The 13915-nt window shown below is 35.3% G+C and overlaps 1 pseudogene; it reads right to left on the bottom strand.

Annotated features, from left to right (window-relative positions):
* LOC107013554 overlaps positions 1 to 8502 on the bottom strand; it is a 32621-nt pseudogene extending 24119 nt beyond the window's left edge.
* Positions 8503 to 13915: the final 5413 nt, after the last annotated feature.

The raw sequence follows: 13915 nt of genomic DNA, 5'->3' as shown, positions 1-13915 counted from the left end.
TATATATTCATTATTATTTCCTCTAATATCACTATTATATATTTATTTAAATTACTTCTATTTAAACAAAAGCATATTTTGCATAAACTATTCAAGTATTATCAAACTCATCATGTATTAGTAGACTTTTTGTCAATTAAATAACACTTAAAAGTATAATAACACGAAAATAAAGAATTTTTCTTTTTATAACTCTGCAAAATAACACATAAATACATAAAAATATGGGTTGCACACCAATCAATTTTGGACAACCATACTATAACTCCAAAATGAAAAAGAAAAACATAAATCTTAATCTAACATAAAAAAGATCTAAAGAAATATATAGGTCATATCTTTTACTGTTAAGTTTAACAGTTGAACAATATTCTAAGAAAACTTCTCTTTTATTTTCAGAATGAAGTTATTTGTTCTTCTCCTCAGTTAGCTTCTTAACGACTTGTATTCATATCATCAATGTAAGAAGAAGAAAAGATAATAGTAAATGATTAGAAAAGAAAAGAATGTGATGACCTAGGAAGCAATGAACAGGTATTTATAGTGATATTTGATTGTCTTTTTACCTACAAAATTTTTTAATGGTGCACATTGACTCATGATAGATAAATATATTTTAGTTTCAAAATTCAATGAATCACAAAATTTGAAGAGTTTCATGCGTTATTGTTTCATGATAGTTAAATTTTTGTTAATTTCAAAATTCAAAGAATCACAAAATTTGAAGAGTTTCATACATTATTGTTTTCTACTCTAATTTAATTCAACCTAATTAATTATAATTATAATGTCATAACAAAAAGATTAAAGTGTAGTTGTTGGACTTCATATTCTATCATTATGTAATTAAATATTAGTATTTAAAAGATAAATTAATTTATTTAATTAAGTGGAGGGGTAAAATGGTAATTCAACGTTTAAGTTTGGAGCATCCCACTTATAATAATATATGATATGATACCATGAGATGTTTTTTTGGGAAGGGAAAAATATTTATTGCTTCAACCCATTTTAAATAATAGACAATGAAAGGCCCGTATGGGGGCCCAATATTACAATTTTTAATTATATTTATTGTTATTTAGGGAAAATTAGCAATTAAATCATAATATCTAACATATTTAGTAAAAATAACAACACCTTTAATTTTTTTATTTAAAATGTCAAAATGACAATATTTTAGAAAATAATATGTATTCAAATTTCAACATTTAATTTTAAGTTTATTTATGAAAACAATTCTATAGTAGACCAAATTTTAAACTCATACATTATGATACCCATGAACCTTTCTNCCCCCCCCCCCACCATTCACGGTTCGATCCCTTTTTTACGTTTTCAAATTATTTCTATAAGGTGCTCACAAATTGATCATCAAAATATATATTTTAATTGAAGAATTCTTCTTGTTGTTTTGAAAAATTTCCCTTTGAAAATAGCCCAAATTTACGACGCCATCCAGATCTATAAAAGCATTACATCGCCCCTTACCTTCTTCCATTGCAAGCTTTGCTGGTATCTAACTCTGTCATTTTTTATAATTTTTCTAAGGTTATTTGTTGAGTTGTGTTTACTTAGTTATGTATATTTTGTTCTTAAAGTCGATTTTTTATCAAAAATAGTCCATTGAAGTAAGGTCCTGTCATGACCGAAATCTAGACCCCAAACGAGACCGGAGTCGTTGACCTCTCAGAGCTCGCAAAGAAGCCTACTTACGTCATCCTTACTTTCCATAGGTTAATTTTAGCAGAAAATTTGAAACTTTTTATTCTTTAAACATGCTTACTAAACATCCTTAACATTTCATTATCGTTCATCATCAACCATCTAACATTAAAGAGATAAGCAACTGACAGAAATAATTCATTAAGTATTAATTGTATAATGGCTAAAATAGCACCAATACAAAGTCTGAACCGAAACAGGAAAGAAACGCTAGTGGAACATGCAACACTAGCTCAACTCTAAAACTACGCTAGAATGTAAAATAGTAGCATCCTCGAAAGCATGAGGACCTACCAAACTCCGGATGAATGTTGACGTTCGGATAGCTGCAACAACGAACCTGTAGCTCTACCGCCCACCTGTGCCTCCACCATAAAGTAGATGTTTGTATGTAATTAGTACACACTTGTACTAAGTATGGGTATATGTAGGCACACACCAGGGACATATATGAGAAAGAATAGCTCTTTCCTAACGACATGATTTTGGAAGTCAAGTCAGTGGACTTGCCAAATTGAGATTGGGAAAGTTATGCCATGAGAGTGACATGCATCATTATAATTATCGTATTGCACACAACACATAACATCTTCATATAGCACATATCATATCACACAACATATAACACATAGCTTCATTCATATTATTCATTCATATGCCATGAAACCTTGTTATGATGGACTTGACCTTAAGACTTTCCAAAATGAGGGCTCAACATATGGGACCTCAACTAGGGAGCCTTCATTAGCATACACAGAGTCTTCTTCATTCATTCATACGTACTTCATTTCAGTTCATTCATAGGCCAGTGTGAATACCAGCTATACCTAGGATGTACTTTAAGACTTTCATCGGGTTTGTTGTGCAATGACCAGTAATAACCTAATGTCATTACCTGAATCTAGCTCACTTCTTGATTATATTATCCTAACACCTTCAGTATCATTCATTTCTTTATATGATTCATTTGAGGCTGGCCTCCTTCATTCATTGGGAACTTTAACTTTAACCGACAAAGATCATGTGAGAATCATGAAATCCAGTGTCTCCCCCACACCGAAAAGAGGTTGAATCACCGGCCAAAATGACTCCATAACATTCTACCGTATATGGGAATTTAACCCCGCCAGATCCCTATATTGGCAATATAGGTTCAAAGACTAGGAGATGTATGGAGACCCATGCCCGGCAAGACGGACACTCTCATCTCATGAGAGTTACGTGAACCTTTGCCATTCCAGAAAGAAGGCATCACCGCTCATAGCTAGCCTATCGGTGCTCAATATAAAGTTCCATTGTATTCAAATCATACATCATGGAAGCTGGCTTCTAGTATGAGCACAACATAGCTCATTAGATGATTTCTCATCTCATCATTAGTATTAATTGTTTTAAAATCAATATTTTCATTAGAAAGTGTTCGTAGAGACTTGTCTCTTCATTATCTTACACTCTCATTGGTGAGTACGTATTGGTAACATTTACGTAGGCTCATTTGAGATTGCTCTCATCATATACATTAGCCTCACATCATGATTGTCACCACATTCTTCATTATTAGCACCTTTGTTTTTCATAGTTACTCACCTCTTATTATGTGAATGTTCATTTCTTCATTTCATAGTTCATCTCATCATATGCCAATGTACTTGGCCATTTAGTGTATCTTACACTCGTACTTAATCCTCCTAAGGTTCATCATTTCATTACGTACATCTTAGGTTCACTTAATTTTTGAACATATGTTAGACTTATGTGTCTAAACATACAAGCCATGTGGCTTCATTCATAGCTCGCTACGTGATTCATACTTTTCTAAGATTATGTATTTCAAGACTTATGTGTCTTGTATATATGCAAAGATCTTGATTTTTAATCTAAGTATATGGCATTATTCTTGAATATTTTACTCACGTATGACTTATGTATCAATAAGGAGGTTTGGGTACGGAACCCAAATCTTGAATCACTTGGATATCATTTATATTTTTCATTAATTTTATTTCTAATATTCATAACATTAGAATTGTATATTAAATCTCAACATTTACATGAAATAATTGATTTTCTATTTAATTAGAATTCTAAATGAAATCTCAACATTTACATGAAAGGATTAAATTTTCTATTTTAATTAGAATTCTAAATTAAATCTCGACATTTACATGAAAGAATTAATTTTCTATTTTAATTAGAATTCTAAATTAAATCTCAACATTTACATGAAAGAATTAATTTTCTATTTTAATTAGAATTCTAAATTAAATTTCAACATTTACATGAAAGAATTAATTTTCTAATTTAATTAGAATTCTAAATTAAATCTCAACATTTACATGAAAGAATTAATTTTCTATTTTAATTAGAATTCTAAATTAAATCTCAACATTTACATGAAAGAGTTAATTTTCTATTTTAATTTTACTCTTAGTTAACCGAAAGGTATGGGGTTCGAGCCCCCACAACCCCTTTGATTTTTAGAAATAAATTCGCTACAATAGGGAGGTTGTGGGTTCGAACCCCCACAACCCCCCTTATATATTATCATTTTTTTATTTTTTTATTTTCGCTAAGGAGGCTGTGATGTGGTGGGTTCGAACCCCACAGCCCCTCTATCTTTTATTTATTTAAATGGGCGAGCAACAGTGAGGTTGTGGGATTGAATCCCCACAGCCTCACTCCTTTTCTTAATTAATTTCGCCCATCCTTCAGCCTTGAGGTCGTGGGATCGATTCCCACGCCTCGCGTCTCCTTTTCCCTATTTTTACTTTTTTTCACGCGTAGCTGGAGGTCGTGGGTTCGAATCCCACGCCTCCCATTTATTTTCTTAATTAATTTCCTCCTCCTCCTTCCCCCAGGTCGCGTGTTCGATCCTCCCCATCCTCAATTTCCTTTCGTTTTCTCGCGCAATACAGGGGCCAAGGGTTCGATCCCCCCCCCCCAGCCCCGTTTTTTTTTCTAGCGAAATTCGGTGGCCCCAGCCCCAGTTTGAGCACTTTTTTTTAAAGGCATGCTTTGGTGAGGTCTTATGTTCGATCCCTGCAGACCTCATCTATTTTTGTTTTATTTTTGTTTAAAATTTCTAGAATTTATGTACAACTTATCTCCAGATTCTTGAAAATTACTCCGCAATTTTGTGCATCATTTTACGGGTTAATTTAGCATATGTTTCTTATACATTCGTTAAGGTTCTTAAGACAAGTTTAGGGGGATGATTTGATGATTTGTTTTAGCTAGAGTTATTAGTATTTCAACCATGTGAATATCACGTCTAGAAACATCTACTTACACATAAAATATAAGCGATTCCATGTTGTCATCATGCTAAATTGATACTCCAAAGTCGTAGTAGCAACCTTGCAAACATACTTTCATTTCTACATTCATATTTTTGTAAAACACAAAAATATAGGGACATAATCATGAACACATACTCGTAACGAGATCGTCACAACACACACAGTGTCCCTAAACTCTACCAACAAACATACCAACCTAAGATCATTGGGCGCTAGTGACAGGGAACATGAAAAGGGAAAACAATCCCAGTTTCGGATGAACAACGTGAACCCTAAGGGATCTGTTAGGAAGGGACCAAGAGGATTGAAACCCATACCTTAATTTGCTTGATCAAACGTGAAGTTACTGCCCAAAATCTTCTCCTTGCCTTAACGTTTTGGTTACTTTGTTTTTCTTAAATTTCATATGAGTTCTTCAAGTGTGAAGAAACTTGATTAAACTTTCTGTTCTTCACGTTATTCTTGGCAGAGAGAACAAGAGAGGTTTCTTTTTTTTGAACGGGAGAGGTGATAAACGTGATTAGGAGAGTGTTAGCATAGGTTTAGGAGTCTTAATTCAAGACTTATTCAAATAGGATTTTAATTAAATTAATACAAATCTGATTTATTTTAATTAATACATGAAAGGACCATTATGCCATTAAAATTTCAGATTTTAAATTAATAATTAAATCACCTGAAGTACCTAATTATTAGATTTTTAGAATTGTTACATTATCCCCCCCTTAGAACATTCATCCCTGAATGGCACTACCATTATACATCGTAATGCCAATCAGATCGTAACTTAATCTCTACGGACAGTCAGCCAATAGCAACAAAATACGAAGAGATAAGGAAACATAGGCTTAAGAGTGGGAAGTCTAACCTTAAGAGTTGAAAATATGAGGATAGCAGAATCTCATGTCGGCCTCAGCCTCCCACGTAGCACCTCAATAAGATGATTTCTCCACAATACCTTCACTATGGCAATCTCCTTGTTCCTCAGCCGCTTGCCTGTCTGTCTAAGATCTCAACAGGTACCTCCTCATAGGACAAGTCTTCACCAACCCCCAAAGCTTCAACAGGTAGTATTGATGCTGGATCACCTAGGAACTTCTTCAACATAGAGACATGAAAGACTGGATGAGAAGAATCTAGCTCTGCAGGCAATGCTAATTCATAGGTCACCTCACCAACACGCTGTAGGTTCTCATATGGACCCACAAACCTCGGACTCAGCTTCCCCTTTTTACCAAATCTCATCACCACTTTCATAGGAGACATCTTCATTTAAACCTGTTCACCAACATTAAATTATAAGGGCCGCTTTTTGTTGTATGCATATGATTTCTGTTGGCTGTAAGCTGTAGCCAACCTGTCCCTAATCAGATATGATTTCTGTCGGCTGTAAGTAGTAGCCAACCTGTCCCTTATCACTCTAACTTTCTCCAAGGCCTCTTGAATGATCTCTGGACCCAAAATGGATGACTCTCAAACCTCGAACCACCCAACTGAAGATCTACACCTCCTACCATACAATGCCTCAAACCGTGCCATCCCAATGCTAGAGAGATAACTATTATTATACGAGACCTCTATCAAAGGCAGATGGTCATCCCAGTTACCTCTATAGATAATCACACACACTCTCAACATGTCCTCCAATGTATGAATGGTGCGCTCTGCCTTCCCATTTGTTTGAGGATGAAAGGAAGTGCTAAGTTTCACCTGCGTGCCCAAGCTTTTCTGGAAAGATCTCCAGAAATGTGAAGTAAACTGTGCTCCCCTATCTGAAATGATAGACAAAGGAATCCCATGCAATCTCACAATCTCATCAATGTAGAGTCTCGCATAATCCTCGGCTCTGTAAGTAGACTTCACAGGGATAAAGTGGGTAGACTTAGTCAATATGTCCGCAATAACCCATATGGAGTCATGCTGCCTCCTAGTCCTCGGAAGACCAACCAGGAAGTCCACATTAATGGCGTCCCACTTCCAAGTCGGAACCTCAATAATCTGAGTCACACCACCAGGCTTAAGATGCTCTGCCTTAACCTATTGACAATTAGGACACTTAGCCACATATTCTGCAATATCCTTCATCATGCCATCCCACCAATAAATCTGCTTAAGATCATGATACATTTTGGTGGAAGTTGGATGTATGGAATATATGGAACCATGGGCCTCTGCCACAATTCTAGTCCGTAAATCATCTACATCCGGTACACACAACCTATCCTGGTATCTAAGTATGTCATTATCTCCCAAAGCGAAAGAATCACTAATATATAACAACACTGAGTCCTTTAGCTCCATGAACACAGGATCAAGATGCTGACCCTTTTTGACTTCAAATATCAGGGATGATTCAGAACTAGGGTGAACTGAAACACCCCCACTAGTAGAGTCAACCAACCGCACACCCAGTTTGGCCAGCCTGTGTACCTCTTTCACCAGCTCCTTCTTCTCATTCTTAACGTGTCCTGTACTCCCCGTGCTCATCCTGCTCAAAGCATCAGCCACAACATTAGCCTTACCTGGATTGTAGTGCACATTCATGTCATAATCCTTCAACAGCTCCAACCATCTGCACTTACTTAGATTCAACTCCCTCTGTGTGAACATTTACTGGAGACTCTTATGGTATGTGAACACATCAACGTGTAGTCCATACAGATAATGCCTCCACAACTTCAGTGCAAACACCACAGTTGCGAACTCCAGTTCATGAGTGGGATAATTCTTCTCATGAACCTTGAGCTGTCTGGAAGCATAGGCTATCACCTTACAAGCCTGCATGAGAACACAACCCAAACCAACCCTAGATGCATCACAATAAACCGTGTAATTCTCACCACACTTAGGTAGAGTAAGAACCGGGGCTTAAGTGAGTCTGTCCTTGAGTTCCTGCAAACTTTTCTCACAAGTCTCCGTCCATTCAAACTTGCCTTTCTTCTTCGTCAAAGCTGTAAGTTCATCTCTTGTAAACTCCATCTCTATTGTTAAAGCTTTAACAATAAATGGATTATTATCAAAATGATAGAATCCCCCTTGTATGACTTTATTTTTCCGATTTATGTATCAAACTGACCAACACTATCCCATTCTTCAACATCGATATCTTATTTATGCCATGTTTCCCCCACTGTCTTTGTATGTATCCGCTCATCAGTGAGAAAAGAGGATGAGCCCAGTACATAGCACAGCACTACATTTCTCCAATATCCAATTTACGAGCTAATGTCTTCCATTCCAATCTTACAAACGGTTGGCTCACCTTGCGTCATATCACAGTCCAACTTAAACCCTGCATTTGTTATCTTCTCAATATCAAAATTATCCAACACTGACGCCCTAGATTTATCCTCTCCATTAATTCCACCTCATCAATCCATGAAATAGAAGATTTATCACCTCCTAGAGTTGTTTTTCCTGTCACTGTTCCATTGGTACTCGTACATTCTCCTTCCTCAATTGTTTCCCCCTGCATCATCTTTCTTCCCCTTGCACTTGATCCCTCTATTTTCTGCCTTTCTTGCCTTTCTACCCCCAGTGGAGATGAATCATTCCCTGCACCTTCACATTCCCTAATTTCATCTTCATTTGTTTTTGTTGCCTCAATTTCTTAAGCTGTTTGTGTTCCTTCCCTTTTCTATAGTGTTATTCCCTTTGTTCGTGCTTCCTGTGCCGTTATCACATTCTAGGTTGGTACCCGAGCTCGCTTTCCCATGAATGTCGCAGGTTAAGATAACTTGCACCTAGAGAGCATCGTGACCTAGACCCTTTGGGAATTTTTGAAGGAATAAAGATTGCTAATACAAACTTTTAAGAAAATTAATTTCAACATCAAATATATATTAATCAATTTTGTTTTGTAAGAAATGTATGCAAGAGGAGGGAAGAATTTTGATGCACAAAAATGAGAGAAAACCTCTCTATTTATAGCCAACAGAGGGTAAATGTCGCAACTCTTTGAACATAAGACAACCTTCAGAAACGTCACAACTGTTTGGAAAAGACACAACGTTTCAAACGGTCACAACCCTTAAGAAAAGACACAACTCTTTATAAAGGTCACAGCCTTTCGGCAGAGTCAAAATCCTTTAGGAGAGTCACAACCCTTAATTTTCTATTCAAACCTTTAAATAACCAACAAATATATGTCACACTAACCAAGTCTGTAACTAAAGGTAAACCATAGCATATCTCAATGACAAATTATTGCCGAAGTGCCCAAACAATCTCACTTTTGCTGCGAAGCATATTTTTGAAAAAGATAAATGTACGAGAAATAAAGTTGTTTTCCATGAGAAGTCTTTTCTCCTACCTTACTTGAGATATTTTCTCTTAAAATATGACCTATAATTTTATTTGGGAGACATCCCTATAACAAAACCGTTTGACCTGTCTGCATGGATGTTTTTGATAATTTAGTAAGGACGAAATAGGACTTGTATTCAGAATTTTAATTTTCCTAGTTACACCATAAAGTTTCTAATAATGATGGAAGGAGTCATTTGACAAATCAATCGTGCAACTTAACTTGAAATCTCACAGACACACAAATCCCTCCCCAACCTCTGCTAATCTCAGAGACACGCTTATACTATACTAAGATCCTATTACCCCCTTGAACTTATTTTATAAATAATTTTCTACCCCTTTTGGCATATGTGACACTATATTGTGAGACCAGCGCGTGTTGATATTTTTTATTCAAACTAATGCCACGTAGACCCAAAAGGGGTAGAAAATTATATATAAAATAAGTTCAGGGGTGTAGTAGGACCTTAGTATTGTATAAGTGTGTCTGTGGAATTTCGGGCATAGGCTGGGGTGGTACTTATGCATTTCCCCTAAGTAGGCTAGACCATGTTATCATATAGCTAACATAACTATGTTATGCTAATCTAATCACTTTGGAAGACACACTGATATGCAAGTCCAAGCTACTCAAGGAAAGGGCCAAGTGCTCTATCCAAGCTACCGTGAAATATTCTTAGACGAACTAAGTCATTCTATAATTACAAGTATATTATGATACAAACTCAAGCTATCCTTAAGAGACTACGAATTTCAATCCTAAGTTACCCTTAGGAGAGTATGAGACCTCAATCCCAAGCTACCATGACTGACCTAACTCAAGTTATCCTTGAAGTGCATCTTCCAATGCAAATTCAACCTACCCTTAGGAGAGTATGGATCCTCAATCCTATCTACCATTAGTAGAGTATGAGAACTCAATCCCAAGCTACCATGACTAACCTAACTCAAGCTACCCTTGAAGTGCATCTTACAATGCAAAGTCAAGCTACCTTTAAGAGAGTATGGATCCTCAAACCTAAGCTACCATTAGGAGAGTATGAGTCCTCAAACCTAAAGCTACCATGAAATTGTCTTGGCCAAACTAAGTAATGCTATGAAGAAGGCATCTTTATGATGCTAGTTCACGCTACCCATAGGAGAATATAAATCCTCAACCCTAGGGTACCATGACTACTTCTCTCATCCTACAATGAAATGCATTAGACAATGCCAAATCAAGCCATCCCTCAGGAGAGTATAAATTCTCCATCCTAATCTAACAACCTTATCCTTATACTTCTAAGCCAAGATATAAATGAAAGGAACATAGGTCACATATTCAAGATATTCTAGACTAACAAGCCTTGATTCATTTTAGGTTATTAAGCAAACCTAGAGTCATTCTATGTGAGAGAATCTTGGATATCCTAGCATTTTACGCCTAAGCATATAGAAGGTAATAAATAGACCACAAGATCACATCATATTGACTTTACTCCCAAATCCGTAACATTGATGGCTACAAGTCCTAGTTTCAAGCGTTACTTCATTCATGTCTAAATTACAAGCTTATTCAATCACATTATTTACTACTAAGTGATTCTAGGCATATTTATCATAGAGGTTTATTTTCATCTTTACAAGTCAAGATCCTTCATATTCAATCAACTCTATTTATTAATGCTTATATGATCCTAACTTTTATCAATTACTATATACGACTTTGATTTAGGAAGATTACCTTTGAACCTTCAAATTCATCTCTAATGGCATAAACCCACAAACATCACATTCATTAATTTAGATTAGGGTTTATTGTAGAAATCACATGAAATCGTCAATATTTTCTAATACAATCATAATTATGTATTATTCACTAGTTTGGAATCATACCTAAACTCTACCCACACTGTGAGCACAACCCTAGCTAGAACTGGATTTCTTACAATTGGGGAAAAATTAAGGGGTATCTATGGGGGTAAGAACCCATAAATGAACAATCTAAACAAACCTTGCTTCAAATCCCTATATAAATATTGAATCCATGGAGAAAACTCGACTTCTGTGTTTCCCTCTTCCCTTCTCTTCTTCTTTTTCTTCATGCTTCCAGAGAGAGAGAGAGAGAGAGAGAGAGAGAGAGAGAGTTTCTTGAGAGTATTTGGGGTTTTAGATGAATGAGTTAATGACTTAGTTTAGGATCTTATTAAGATTATATAGGTTGTAAATTAACTAACTCACTGACCTGCTTTAACCCTAATTAATTTCTAATCAATTTCCAAACAACTAAATTAAAATTAAACTAACCAAAACTAGCAGGACCTACGCCCCTCCACCGACGGGACCGTGGGTTGACCTACTGAGAGTGGCTCACCTGTGTAGTTGAGGTCTACAACTCTAAATTTTCTTGTCACGGCAGCCATTGACTCAAGACCCCAACCTACGTGACGTGGGTCACCTATGGCCAATAGATGGCATCCGTAGGTCACCAAGAATTGCAGCTTTGGCAACTCTTTTTGGGGTCCCCCCTCAAGGACCTCTTGGGTGGTCCTGTGGGGGTCGTACCTTGAAGATTAGACCCTAAAACAATCTTTCAATGTACGGGAATTATTTTTATGATTTTTAAACCTCATACCACACTCCAAACCTCTTACGCAAGGCTTTAGAACTCACTAGTTGAACTTGCTATATTTTTGGGTTGTTACACTTTCTCAAGCATAAGATATATCCAAAATATTTTTGAATTCACCAAAAGTAAAAGCCCTCAGTTTAGCATCAAAATTTCCAAAACGAGATTGGTACATATAACCTCCAAGCGATCATCTCATCTCTTAAGCACACTTACATCGGAAACTCTTCTTCATTAAATATATCTTCAGCCACTATTACTTTCTCTCTGTTATTTTCAAGCACAAAAAATATTCAAATAATTTAAGGGGCTTTGTTGTATTGGCGAATAACAGGAAAAGTAAAGTCAAAGGTTGATATATTTAACGAAGAAGATTTACGTGATACAAGTATGTTGAATAAAGGATATGATTACTTGCAGGTTATATTAGGCTACACTAATCATCTTTAGGCAAATTTGGTGCTATATGTAGGGTTTCTACTTTAGGTGAACTCAGAATCATATATATGTGAATGTTTACCTGATTATCGTGAAGGCTTTTAACATAAATAGATATATTTGTCAATTTAAATTATTTGTACTTTTGTGCCTTCATGTATATGTTTGTCGCAAATGTATATTGTTAATTCGATCTTGTGCTTATAATGGAATTTCATTTTGGTACTTTCCAAAAGAAAATAAGATTTCATCTAATTTTGACATGCTTACTCAAGGAATGTTTTTTTACCTAAACAAGGTAAGTGTAACGTTAAATATGTTAGTCAACTATTCACATAAAGTTTTGAGTTCACCATAAGTAAAAACCCTATGTTACGCACAAAAATTGCCAAAATGCGATTGGTACATATAAACTCCAAGCAATCATATCATCTCTTAAACACACTTACATCAGGCAACTCTTCTTTATTAAACATATCGTCAACCACTATTACATTTTCTCTGTTATTTGCAAGCCCAAAAAATATTCAAAAGATTTCTGGAGCTTTGTTGTGTTTGCGAAAAATAGGAAAAATAAAGTTTATGATAGATATGCTTAACGCAAAGATTTTAGTGATACAATTGAACAGAGGAGATGATTACTTGCAGGTTATATGTGAGGCAACACCTAGGAAAATTTGGTGCTAATACTTAGGGAGTTTAAGTGAAGGTTTTAAACATAAATAGAGTATATTCGTACCATTTAAATTATTTCATTTTTTGTGCCATCATTTATATGTTTGTGATAAATCTATGTTGTTGATTCGACCGCGTGCTTAGAATGAAATTTTATTTTTGTACTTCCCACAAGAAAATACGATTTTGATTTATTTTTGACATGCTTACTCAAGCATAGGATATATCAGGAATAGTTTTTTGCCAAGACAAGGTAAGTGTAATGTTGGGTAAATATTACCACAAATTTTGAGTTCACCTGAAGTTAAAATCCTATGTTTTGCATCAAAATTGACAAACCGAGATTGGTACATTTAACTCTGAGCAATCAATATATCAGGCAACTCTTCTTCATTAAACATATCTTTAGTCACTATTACTTTCTCTATCTGTTATTTGCAATCACAAAAATATTCAAAAAATTTTGGGGCTTTGTTATGTTTGCGAATAACCGGAAAAGTAAAGTCAACGATTGATCTGTTTAACGAAGAAGAGTTAGGTGATACAAGTATGTTAAATACAGGAGATGATTACATGCTGGTTATATGGGGCTACACCAATTCTCTTTAGGAAAATTTGGTGCTATACTTAGGGTTTTTACTCTTCGTGAACTCAAAATCATATGTGAATGTTTACCTGATAATCGTGAAGGTTCTAAACATAAATAAAGTATATTCGTTAATTTAAATTATTCCATATTTTGTGTTTTCATTTAAATGTTTGTGTTAAATTTATGTTGTTGATTCAATCCTGTGCTTATAATGGAATTTTATTTTTGTACTTTTCAAAAGAAAATAAGATTTAATCTATATTTGACAATCTT

This window comes from Solanum pennellii, chromosome 3, assembly GCF_001406875.1.
Source record: "Solanum pennellii chromosome 3, SPENNV200".
In the NCBI taxonomy this organism is placed as follows: domain Eukaryota; kingdom Viridiplantae; phylum Streptophyta; class Magnoliopsida; order Solanales; family Solanaceae; genus Solanum; species Solanum pennellii.
This window is presented reverse-complemented; position numbering and strand designations above follow the sequence as displayed.